The sequence below is a fragment of the Melitaea cinxia genome, chromosome 18 (assembly GCF_905220565.1).
Source record: "Melitaea cinxia chromosome 18, ilMelCinx1.1, whole genome shotgun sequence".
In the NCBI taxonomy this organism is placed as follows: domain Eukaryota; kingdom Metazoa; phylum Arthropoda; class Insecta; order Lepidoptera; family Nymphalidae; genus Melitaea; species Melitaea cinxia.
The window spans coordinates 3,832,018-3,846,440 of NC_059411.1; positions in this window are offsets into that span (position 1 = coordinate 3,832,018).

The following is a 14,423-nucleotide window of genomic DNA, read 5'->3' on the forward strand; positions in this document are numbered from 1 at the left end:
GTTGAGCGGGAGGCAACAGGTGCTATCATTACGAGATATTTTATACTCGCTCTGAGCATTCTGCGGAAAACTTTCCGATTAGGAGTTTAGTACTTCATATTGTTGACTTTTGAACTTATGAGTAGCTTTATTAATTGTATATTAATGCTAATTTGTTATGATATTGACTTTATAAAACTTTTAAATATATAATCAGTACTTATATATGATTAGTAAAAACTATATATATGATCATCTGCACAATCCGCATTGGAGAAGCGTGGTGGATTAAGCTTTGATCCTTCTCCTACATGGGGAAAGAGGCCTATGCCCAGCAGTGGGATATTACAGGCTGAAGCGCGATATATATGATTAGTGATAACTGTTTTACTGTCTATAATTGATGTGCTTAACATTATTATCGTAAAGGTGAAACAAATCAAAGTACATACACGAAATTTTGACTAATTTTTTGTAACATAAAAAGTTCGTTAAGAAGACATAAGCACATATTTAATGTTTATTAAATTACTAGCGACCCGCCCCGGCTTCGCACGGGTGCAATGCTGATACTAAATATAAAATAAAACAAATATAATATAAAATAAATATAATACATAAATGTATGCGCAAAAATGTGTTTATTTACGACATAACATTAGAAACCTCTAAAACCGTGTTTCTCTACTATATTATGCATGTGTTATACTTTTAACCTTTCTCTGGAATCACTCTATTTACTAAAGAAAACTGCATCAAAATCTGCTGCGTAGTTTTAAAGATCTAAGCATACAGACAGCGGGAAGCGACTTTGTTTTATACTATGTAGGTATGTAGTGATTTTGTAAGACAAAAATTCAGACGAACGTGTGTGCTAGTATTATTTTAATAATCCTTTTTTTTGTTTTATGTGACTGTATTTACTCTTTATGTGACTGTACATAAGGCGTTCAAACTAGAGAATATATTATTATTTGGCTTATACTTTGTACACAGTTTACTATTTAATCTATCATCATTATCATCATCACATCAGCCTTTCGCAGTCCACTACTGGACATAGGCCTCCACAAGTTCACGCCAAAAATGGCGTCCAGTAGTGGGTTGTGAACTTAATTATGGTGTAAGGCAAAAGTCGTATAAAATCCCACTAAAAACATTTTCATGTAAAATATTGCCTACACGAGACCATATGGCTTACATTGTCAAAAACTTATCAAATCAAGAGATATAACAAATGATCAAATTTAGAGCCAAGCTTCTAACACACGCCCTGATTCTAGAAACACTAAAACTAGCGAAAATACGTGGCTCAGTCATTTCGTGACTAGACGTCCTTGTAGGACTACCGGACTAGATGATACATTTTCTTGCTTCACGCCCTTGTTATGGTAATAAGTAAATAACAGCAATGAACCTACCAGTACCCGCTCCGTTTTAAATTGCTGAAATACAAACTTGGTCAATATTTCGTTTTATTTATAAAACAAAATAAACAGGTTGAAATTCCGATAAAGTAGATCTTCTTAACACTTAATTAAAATAGAAAGAAGGTTTTGGTTGACAACGCGATTGCGTTCACCTAATAATTTTTAATAAAGGAACAGTATAAAGATAACGTAGCCAATCTCGGTGCAATTTCTCGACAGATGCGCTCGGCATCGCAATGAGGGAGGTGTCGCTCTCACGGGAGGCGACGTGCCTCCCAGCTGCGCGCGCGCACCACCGTTCTAGGGGCGGCCGTGATTATTACCATTATTATAATCGATTATCCTATAATTTTACCTTATTGTTTATTTTACTTTGGTATCATAAACAGTAAATTGTATTACTTTGCGAAAATTACGAATGAAATCGACTTTCGGAATAACACATAATTTTAAATTTAATTTAGCTATTTAAAAGTTTTTATTAGATAGAATAGACAACTGAAGTAAATTAGTTGTCGCCTAGTTCGTTTGTGTGACTTTTTTTAAATATTTAGTTAACGTTTATAAATTTTGTGAAGTATACAAGCAAGGTAAGACATGTCAAAAACTCGATATTTTTTTTTAAATATCGACGTTGATGGTAGATCCAAATCAATAACCGCGCTCATCACTAAACCCGCGTTTTCTACCGCGACGGTATCGACTATCGCGTGATAGTCACCGCGCTCCTCGGTGGCCGCGATAAAATCTCGCGAACGTGCGTGACCGCATCCTGTTCCCTATTCCCCCCGCTTCAAACCCCCCAAACCCTCCCCCCTCAAACCCGCGCCCGCGCATGCCCACGCGCATAGCACCGACGCTTCCGCCCGCGGTACCGCTCACCGTAAGGAGGTATAGCGTTACACATGATCACCTAATTGATAAATATTTTATACAAAACGAGAACGAACAACCTGCTCTCATTGAAGCTTTAAGCTTTCGTTAATTATTAATTTTTATACAATAGCATTTTATGAGTCTGTATATGTCATATATCATATATGTATGTATGTCCTGGTATAAGATCTTGATAGGTAATTAAGTATTGTGTAAAATGGTTAAACATTAGTATATTATTATCAATCATATTTACGTTTCAGATTCAAGTCAATATTGTGGACCGTATTTGAATTGAAAGAAAAAAAAATTTAGGAAACCAGTATATTTCAGAATCATTGTATATACGTGTGCAAACCAAATACTAAATACAAAATTTGGTTGAACTGCACACACCTTTAGCACAGAGATACATTATATATAACCTGGAATAGCGCAAGGCTACATTTCAGCCCAAAAAATCCCGGTTCAACTGTGGAACAATTTGTTTTATTTTCCCCAAATAAGGGAATCACATGCTTTTTTGGACATTATTTGTTAACGATCAGATAACGAAAATAGGATACTTGTTATCTCAGAAAATGCACGATTTTTACTCACTGAAATTCTAAACCATCACATTTCTACACGAACAAAGCCACGCGAAAAGCTGGCTTTATATAATAATAAGAACATCATTACGTGGCAAGGCGGTGAACCGAAAAATCGCGGTGGATGGTGGATTAAAAATGAAAAGCTGCACCTGCGGATTGTGTTAACGGCCTTTGACAGGCTCGTGAGTACATTTGTTGTAAATCGATAACCTACTCTGGCTTGATTTATATGACATCTAAATACAAACATTGACATTATTGTAAATACAATAATTGCGTCTTCGGTGCGACAAAGCCAGCCTTGTGGTCACAAACCCGCCTGCCCAGCGTGGTGACTATGTGCAAAAAACATGAGTTCACGCCATTTTTGGCGCGAACTTGTGGAGGCCTATGTCCAGCAGTGGACTGCAATAGGCTGAAATGATGATGATGATGATGATGAAAAATAATTGTGAATATACAGGTATTGTTCTCTAGTTACAATATCATACTTCAAAATTGAACCAAGGAGGAATGAAATAAAAGCCAACGCAACAAAAGCGTTATTAAAATTATTAAAAAACTGAAGAAATATAGTGACAAATATATAATATGAATTACAGAAATTAGTGTTCTGTGTGGAAACTGATATAGACTTCATAGAATTACGTTTGAAAGAGAAATATTACAGTAAAACAGTTAAAGATATCACAAATTGGACTAAGCCCGTGCGAAGGCAGTAAGCAAATATAATAAGGAAATAAACGAAAATAAAATTACATACCGACATTAAACAATTAATGACCTAATCGCGGTTCCTATATACAATATTTAGTGTTGCCCAAATTCAGTCTTGGTCTTGCAGTCTTGGTCTTGTTCTTGCGTTTTTGCAAGACCAAGACCAAGAACAAGACCGCGTATTTTTAGCAAGACCAAGACCAAGACTGACCGTGCAAGACTTGAGCAAGAACAAGACATAGCCTGCAAGACTCTTGCGTCTTGCAGCTAGGACTTAGCGCTATTTCACTGAGTAGTTAGGTGTAACAGTTCGGTGTATAGGTAGGTACGCTTAGGAATTCTATGAGACGCAAAAAACTGTATCAAAGAATATGAAAAGCTGGACCTATGCGCATTACGTCTAATACCATAAACATAGCGAATAAAAAAATATCTATTAAAATCAAACTGAGTGCATGCATAGTTATGTTTTAACCATCGGCACTTTGATAATGCGGCATCAAAGGTTTTGTACTTACTTCTCAAAGAAATTTGCCGCTTTTCGGAAGTACATGGTTATGATACACGCGCCGGCGGCTTCTTTTGAAATCTAAAACAATCGTTGCCGCCACGCCGAAATCATAACATTTGACACTATTTGATTGCCGCCATAGGGCGTAGGTATACTCATGCAAAATAATTTCGAATTTTAAGAGTACCTATAGGTGTTCCAAAGAATAAATAAGTTTCAGAGTGCTAAGAATGAAAATGAATACATTATACTGATCACGCAAGTAGTATTATGATTAGGATAAAATGGTAAGGATAGGTAGTAGATGTCATATTAATTCATTCTAGTAAGTATATATTATAATATTGATTACTTATATGGTTTTAAACTAATTACTTAGGTACTATTATTGTACATTTAGTCATTATATTTCTTAAGTTTTTACAAGAAAAAATAGCAAAAAGTGTTCAAATATCACCCGTTTAATAAATATTGTAGCCACTTTTAAATATACTTGAAACGTGTAAAAAAATTCTACAAAACTAATAAAATAATATAAAAAGCGTAGGTACTTACCTACTAATAAAATAAAAAGCCTGCGATAAGAGTTTTGTATTACTTACCAGCCCGAATATCTCTGAGAGAGATGATGGGAGTAAGTATTTACTAGCTGTGCCCGCGACTTCGTCCACGAGGAATAGTAACTTTGGAGGTATAGTGACGTTCAGGACTTATTTATTTATTTTAAAACTTCTGTCATCAAACATACAAACGAACTCTTCAGCTTTATAATATTAGTATAGATGTACGCCAAAACATTCACTTATATGTAAAGAATAGTGATTGGCACTAATTCTTTACATATATTTTATTCACGCGTCGCGTCTGTACAAGTAGGTAATATTTAGTGTGTGTTTGTACGCCGCACGCGGCATTGTTTGATTTGCGGCGGCATCCTTTTCATAGAGCCGGCACGTGGCGAGGCGGCGCGGTAGAAAGCAAGGAAACGTACTATAAATAAAGGAATTATTTTAATTCCAGTCATTTCCAATTGAGCTGTGCTTCGAGCACTTGTACTTCTTTAATTTTAGACCCAAGGCATAAGGCTCAGACTTTTGACCTGACAATGTGGGGGAAGCAACTTAAAACAGAAAGTCTGCGCAAGTTCAATGAACTTTATGAAGAATATAAAAGTCTACACTCACTGAACAAATCTCTGGAATTACCAGAAAAAGAAAATAAAGTATGTGATGAAGATGAAGACGTAATAGACTTTGATAAACTCTATGAATGTCCCTCGACGTCATCTGGATCTTGTCTTCAAGGCTTAGTGATAGACGAGTTGGAGGAGTACCTGAGAAAACCAAGAACTGCCAGCTCGGAAGACATTTTAGATTGGTGGAGGACGCATGAGACAGAGTATCCGATTTTATCGAAAATGGCCCGTGATTTTCTCTCAATACCTGCAACTTCAGTACCTGCTGAGAGGTTATTTTCTAAAGCATCATTAGTAATTAGAAAACATAGAAATAGGTTAAGTGATGAGTCAGCCAGATGGTTACTTTGTATTAATTCTTGGTCAAAAAAATTGATATAAAGTATCATAACCTAATGATAAAGCTGTTGATTTGTGTTGTATTTTATTTTTTATTCAAATAAATGATAAATCGTAAAACTCTTTTACTAAATTTCTTATAAGTTGAGGGTTCAATCTCTTTCTAGACAGATAAGTATTGTTCTTTAAAATACAGTCAAGTTATTGTAATTAATTTGTTTTTTTACATGTTTTAGCAAATGTAAGCTTATAAATCATAAATGTTTATTAAGAAACAGTTACTTCCATGGAAAACGACATATAGGTCAGTTGATTTTTCGAATTTCTTATCAAATCTTCAGTTATTTATTAATCTGCTTGATCTTTACTATGGCTATGTTAATTCAAGCTCACAATGTTCCAATTCTAATACGTTTTTCTAAGATTTAAAGTAAACTTTAATAAATAGTAATAGACTAATAGGTAATTGCAAGACTTGCAAGACTCTTGCTGCAAGACCAAGACCAAGACCAAGACTGGGAGCGCAAGACCAAGACCAAGACCAGGTATATTGGCGCAAGACCAAGACCAAGACTGGCTAAATCTCGTCTTGTTCTTGCATTTGGGCAACACTAACAATATTAGTGTTTGTTTTTAAACAAAAATACACAAAAAAAAACCGACTTCAATTACATAGACAAGTAATACAATGTAAGTGGACGAAAAAAATCAATAAAAGCACTATTCGTCACTAAGATTTTCGAGGGTTCCCCTCGATTTCTCTAGGATTCCATCATCAGATCTTCGTTTCCTTATAATGGTACTACCCCGAGGACAAATCCTTTCCAACAAAAAAAGAATGTTCGAAATCGGTTCATAAACGACGGAGTTATCCCCGAACATTCATAAAAAAATATGTATATACGGTCGAATTGAGTAACCTCCTTATTTTTTGAAATCGGTTAAAAATGAAGGTATCGAATTCAAAAAGGGGGGGTGTCAAAGTCAAATAAATAAGCATTATTAGGGAAAACTCAAAAATTACTCGTCAGATCTCGTTCAAATTTGAAATAGGACCACACGACCTCAAACTTTCGAATATAAAAAGAAAGAGTAATCAAAATTAGCACAGCCGATAAAAAGTTATAAGGTAAAATAAAAATCGAATCGATAACCAAGTGGTTATAAACGATTCGTTTTTCTTAAGCCGGTGCAGTTTCGACATGTTCTAAATTGAACGGTTCGTTTCTTGAATATCGCACAGATCATAAATTTTGTTGACAATCTAGTTCTGTTTCTTGACTATCGCGTCATTACTCCTCGTTTATTTATTGGTGTCACAGACCACAGAAATACTAGATGTTTACTTCTTAAGATGCAATGCCTATAAGGTAAGGTATGAAAAAGATAAAGAGAGTGAAAGCAGGTATTAAGTTACTTACCGTAGGAACAAGACGGTCGTGTGTGTATGTTAAATAATTTAAAAAAAAAAATAGTGTGACACAGTGCTGAGTAGGTAGTGACACGGAGAGTGAGTCTTTATACCGCTTTTAGTTGTTTATGTTAGATCGGTATGATAGTATCGGATCATGATAGTATCGGTATAATAGTATCGGATCATGATAGTATCGGTATGATAGTATTGGATCATGATAGTATGGTATGGTCGGCATTTACTGTACTGATACGTATTGCAGGCGCCAATTTATCCTTCGGTTTTAGAGTTTTATTATTTTAATATATTGTAATCTGATTTGTTTAATAGAGCTTTTTCATTTGTAAATAGCAATGTCATCACTACAGCCTATACAGTCCACTGCTGGACATAGGCCTCCACAAGTTGACGCCACAAATAACGTGAACTCATGTGTTTTGCCCATAGTCACCACGCTGGGCAGGCGGGTTGGTGACCGCAGTACTGGCTTTGTCGCACCGAAGACGCTGCTGCCCGTCTTCGGCCTGTGTATTTCAAAGCCAGCAGTTGGATGGTTAACCCGCCATCGGTCGGCTTCTTAAGTTCCAAGGTGGTTGTGGAACCTTGTTATCCCTTAGTCGCCTCTTACGACACCCACGGGAAGAGAGGGGGTGGCTAAATTCTTTAGTGCCGTAGCCACACAGCAAATAGCAATGTAATCATCTTTAAAGAATAATATCCAGTCGCGCGTCGGAGCTGTCACATACACTTTTTTTTTGCTCTACATCTCATTTCCCCCTGTTTTTCCTAACGAAATGTTCGGGTGCGATAAAAGTTCGAGCCCTCATTATTAACGGTTGCATCTGCGGATCCGCTCAGATCGCGGACGGGGTCCGTTCAGAGGGCATCAGGTAATCTTTTGAAAGCAGGTAGCGATAAAAGCTTAATGGGAAATCCGTACTGATGTTCTTTAACTAGTGCAGCGTTTGATTTTAGACTTTCAACGTTTACAATGTAGCAGCGGTGTTTTAATTTAATTTGTTACATTCAATTATCTTATTACATCTGCTTAGTTTAAATTGTTAGTGATGACAGTGTAGTGTGTTAGATGAAACGTTTCGAAGAAGTTCACTTTGAATCATAAACTTAACTAGCTACATATATATGGTATAGAAAAAAATCACGTAAATAAAAAAAATGAAAACTCTAATTAACAAAAATTTCTAAAGTGTGGTCATTAAGTTGATTTCAAAAGTAATTTCGTTCACGTTTCAACTTTGTAAAGAAATAATATATGTATATTCATTTAAAATACTACCAACACGAATTTGATGATAATATTTTGTTTTATTCAAAATGATACAGCAAAAACGGAACGGGTATAAAAAATAAATTTACAAAAAAATGTGCACACGACACGCGAAATTCTTAAAAGCAGTCGCAGCTCGCATCTCATCGGAGTCATATTTTGCGTCGGGTCAAACCCCCCTGCGAGGGGGCCGATGCGACCCACTCGCGGGTGGGTTAATTAGTCGCGCGGTCCGGCTCTCTCCATCTAACTTGCCTTCTTTATTTGCCCATTTGATACAAATGTGGGGATTTCTCGGCGAGCGATAAAATACGGTTGGAGCTTTTTAAGCTCGGTCATTATTCATTAATGCTATTATTACAAGACATTGTTACAAATAGAATTTTTAGTAGTGGACGAAGTTTTTTTAGATCAGGTAAATTGTTTTCAACTAAATTTTAATGTTTTTTTAATACACACATAATTATAGTATATGTATATTGACTAAATAATATTGGAGTGACTGTTTGTAATATTAAAATAGCCGCTTTTTACTAAATGCATATGTATGTATACACGGTACATATACCAAAATAACAATTTTTACAATTTTTGTCTGTCTGTCTGTTTGTTCCGGCTAATCTCTGAAACGGCTAGGCCGATTTTGACGATACTTTCACTGGCAACTAGCTGATATAATGAGTAACTTCCTGCTTCAGCCTGTTATATCCCACTACTGGGCATAGGCCTCTTTCCCCATGTCGTAGAAGGATCAGAGCTTAATCCACCACGCTGCTCCAATGCGGGTTGGCGGATATATTCCCTACTATGAGTAACGACCGCTATCAGGTTACATGATAACAACCGGGACCGACGGCTTAACGTGCTCTCCGAGGCACGGTGGGCAGACCCACAAGGACTGCACAAACACCCAGACCATGGCAAACACCTGTATGGCCAATACAAATGTTTGTCATGTGCGGGGATCGAACCCGCAACCGCCAGCGCAACAGGTACAATCCATGGCTGTGACCGTTGCGCCAACGCGGCTTCAAGGAGTAACTTAGACTACTTTTATTTTATTTTATTTTTTGTAACTGCGAACTGAACAATATGTTTTTTAAATTCCACGCAGACGAAATCGCGGGCATAGCTAGTATACATTTATAGTCATTGGGTATCTATAAAAAATTCATAATAATTTATGTATATTAAAATATAATTCACGTCCAAATTAAAGATATTGTATTGTAATTCAATTTATCATTAGTTATACATAATTACACTTAATATCTTCTTATGCCTCACTGTGCCTGGTAATTATTTATTTGTGTTGTTGAATACTACGACACAGGAATTGCTTAGTGCGGAAATCACTGTTCCTTCTATGTAATGTGTATCTTTACAGTTAAATAAACTATTTTGATTTTGATATAATATGAAACATTTTTTCCCTCATTTAATATTTTTGCTTAATCTATATCAATTTTAGAAGCCTTTGATTGTAATCTTTACTGAGGACTGTATATTTTTTACAACTAAATTAGCATTAATAGCGAAATACATTTACGTTATCATTTCGATACGTAGAGACTACGAATAAAGAGAAGCTAATATATGTAAATATTAGTACTCCAGCATATTAAATGTATCGTTATTAAAACAAATATTTAGCTAAATACTTATAAAATTCAAACGTAGGCTGGGATTTCTTCCGAAAGCCGCACTGAGCTCGTAGTGATAGATAATGGAACTTTAACAGAAAAATGTCACTGAAATTCTGAATGACTACGTTGGTCCATTTTTAGTGGACGTGCCATTTTTATGCAAGACAATGCCATCCCGCATACGGCTCACATAGTATTTGCCTATTTTCAAGAAGTTGGCATTACACGCATGGAGTCGCCACCATGCAGTCGTCGGGACTGCACCGTTAAACACCGTTACCACGCGTGGGAGGAACTGGGACGACGTGTAAGTCAGCGGAATCCGCCGCCAATCACGCTACGTGAAATGCAAGATCCTCTAATAGAGGAATGGCTGAATATTCCGTAGCATCGCCTCAAAAACCTAGTAGCTAGTATGCCAAGTTGCATAACAGCAGTATTACGAGCTCTCGGAGACAAGACAAAGTACTAAAGTGCACACATGCACAATGATACATCTATAACCAATCTACATTTACGAAAATACTTTTTTATTTTTTATATAAATTGATTAAAAAAAAAAACATTCATTCATTTTTTTATTTAAGCACATAAAAATATTCTCTAATTTAGTTTTTATTTCATAAAGCTAGGTCAGGATTTTGAAGATATTGAACATTTTCTAACCGACCCCTTTTCTTTGCGGTCCAATTTAGATCGTCCCTATACAAACTGGTTTATTAAACGCGCGTCCGGGTACAATAGTTCAACTTTAGTTTGTGCGTGAAAATATCACCTAAAGTTTAATTCAACACAGTTACAAACAAAATTCAAAATAGCAACGTTCTAGTACTAGCAAAGATCAAACGTTAATAATAACAAACACGATACCGTTATTAGTGTCCTAGTTTGAATGTAATCAAAGTCGAGCGACCTGTGAATTAGTAGCCACTAGCAACAGAAGCTTAGCTTGCAATTACAGCTAGCGTCCCCGCGGGGTCAGCGCAGCCCGCACTAATGAAGGCGAATCTTCAAAGGGACCCAAAAGGCCCGACTGTCCGGCCCGCGGCGCTCTTGAATCTTTAAAGGGGTCGCGCGTCGGGAGGGTTACGAGAAAACGACGTTATTTGACTTGTAGTGAGCGTGCTGTTTGATATTTATGGTAGTGATCAATTAGTTAGTTTTTTTTTTTAAATCCGGTTATTGTTTTCGACACCTATATTTAATTATTACCTTATCCAAAAGATTTTAGATTTTTATTCCAATCTAATAAAAAATCAATCTATGCTAGTTTTTCGTATTTGATTACATACAATTCCAATTTTCAAAATCCGCATCTAACACAAAAAAATGTTATATTTTTTTATAGGACAATATCTAGTCTTTAAAGTTAAAGTTATAATATATTTCCTAAACATCAACGACAGATTCCTAAAAACCTGATGAAAATAATATGAAAAAAAAAAAAATATACTATTAATTAGGTAATCAAATAAATAATTGTTTTTTAAGTATTTATTTACTTACAGTCAATATGATAACGTTAAAAATAACATAATGATTTATTCGGTTTCTCAAAGGATGATTGATACATCTCGGCATGTTAAAGTGTTGTCAGAGGCAGTCGCCTTCTACGCGTAATTATCTGTAATAAAGTAATTGTTTGCCACGCGTCATACTAAATTTAATTGTAACTTAGGTTTGTTTTTGATTTGTAAAAATCAAGAACAAACCTAACTTATAATTACCTTTTTTATTTAAGATTATAATTATTGTTTATCTTTAAATTAATTCTAAGCTTATTTCAGTGAAAGCAAAATTTTCTACACTGTCAAAGGCCGTTAGAGAACGTTTGATTGGCGTGCCAAAGACCTATCTGAAACCTATATACCTGCAGTCCTTTGCCGTCGATTCGCAGAACTTGAGGAATGGCCGGGGGCCTGGGTGGAGGGTGGCTCACAGCTGACGTTAGTACCCGGCTAATATTCTACATAATAGGTATATAGCTGTACATACACGAATGTGAGAACACAGTTCCGTCTTATGTGTTACCATACGTTAATCTACAGGCAGTGGCATGCATAAAGTTTTTAGACAGGGTAGGCAGTCGAAAAAAATATGAAACGCCACACTGCACTTACTTTCTCGCATTTTTTTTCCTAATTTATTTCAATTTTGTTGGAAATACAGGCTTTTAGAAAATTTCAAGAACAGACAAGTAAATTATTGGACACGTAAATTGCATTTATACTAATAATGCAAGCATACACATACAGCAGTACATAAAATAAATTTAACTATAGATACCAACCATGCTTATTAATTCGTCCGGCTTTTCTGGCATGTGATACAAGTCGTGCCGAATCTTTTATGCGCCACTTATATATACAGCAACCAACTGATACTTATGAACTTATCAAACAAATCAGTTACTGGATAGACATAGAGCCCTCATAAGGCCGGTACTCCGATAATTTCGATTGTGTCAAACATGTGTCGAATAACAAGCAAAGAAAAACAATATAATTTGTTAGTATGAACTATGAACGCCCCCAGTTAACCAGCTATATTTTTCATAATATTTATTGCAAAATTTCCTAGTTACTGTTCCGTTTGCAGATTTCTGTTTTATATCTAAGCTGGGTATGGGCCTACAATGAACAATTTTTAATTTATCTGTAAAATCGTAGGTGTTGAATTTGGGTGTACTATTTACTTTAATCAAACACACATCTCCGTTACATATTTCACAAATAAACTTATCCATCACTAATATATTAATATTTTCACTAATAACAAGAACGCACAAACGAAAAATTTAAAGTGAAATGTAATATTATTACTATGGAAGATTCGGATGGCGGATGCGATTAAAAAATCATAATTATTGGTATATATATACTATAATTATAAATAGTAGTAGTTAACGTATTACAATTTTTTTAACTATATTACTAATTTTGTGATAAAAATAATTGTTTGCTCGCAAACGAAAAAAAAACGACTTCAATTACATCGACAAGTAATAGACAACGTCGGTAGACGAAAAAATAGTCAAGTAAATCCGCATTATTAGATATAGCTCGAAAAGTAGTTGTCAAATCTCAATTAAATTTAAATGGGACCAAATGACAGGCAACACCTTTCAATTAAAAAAAAAAAAAACATCGAAACGCGTCCTCCCAGTCAAAAGTTCCGAGGCAACCATATATTAAAAAAAATACAATCGAATTGAGAACGGAACGGTTTGGAACTAATTTTTGTATAAAGAATATTTTTATTAAGTTATTATATAGTTAACTAATCTGATCTAAAAGTTTTGCTTTGTTTTATGACTTTCAATAGTGAATGAGTAGGTATACAAATACAGTTTTATTTCATTCTTAACAAATATAATTGTAGAACCTATATACCTATGTACCTTATATAACCTATATACCTTTTATACCTATGTTTGTAGGTACATGGATAACACATGTGAGTAGAGAAGATTTTTTTTAATATTTATTATTCTTTAGCTCCATCTATATGTATATATGGAAGAAAATGTGTGCTCACACCTTTCTCTCTTGCTCAGTTCGCTTCGCCCGATCACACTTCTCCTAACGCTCTCGTCACACATTCTGCAACTTACTCCCAAGTCAAGCGTGCATAAAGAGGTTTTATTCAATACTCACAAAAAACATTCTTCTGTGTAAAATGTCATGTACGTTTAATTAGCATTTTCGGACGCATTACACAACAACAAATGTGTTAATGATTGTTTCTAATCGTTTCACGTATCGTCAAAGGCGGGAATCCCATTCGAGTGGACAGATAAAATAGTTGAGAGCATGACAGGATGACGTTTCTAGTTTAACGCTAAAAGAGCCGCGGTTTTCGTAACGCGAGTAGCCGCTAGGCATTATTACGTTGTTTTCAATGGACGACAGCGACACAACTGGAAACTCATATTTTTATAATTCGAACTAAAGTTTTAAGCCATTTAATAAAATCAAAGTTAAATTTGTAATGCATTTAATTGTATTGTGTATATGTCATAAAGTGAGGACAAACAGAAAAAAAAGCTATAGAAAAATTTTCAAAAAAATGAATTAATTTGTGTTTTTATATTTTAATTTCAACATTTTGACTAAATTCCTTCAAATATAATAACAGATTTCTACGTGTGTAATTTATTTATAAATACAAATGATAATATTGAATTTTAAATGAAGTAGGCAACTTGACAGTCCACCTAACTTCTGAATGAAAAAGACATCTTCAATAATCTAAAAAGTCAAAGTCACCGGACTGAGGTAAAATTTTTGAGGTCGCTTTAAACAATGGCACCTTATTCAAAACTGTATAAGACATGTTTTTGATTAAAAATGCTATATTAAAACGGCGGTCAACCGTCAGTTCACAAAGCTTGGCTTGCTTTTGTCTTAACAAAGGCTAGTGTTCAGTTCAGCCT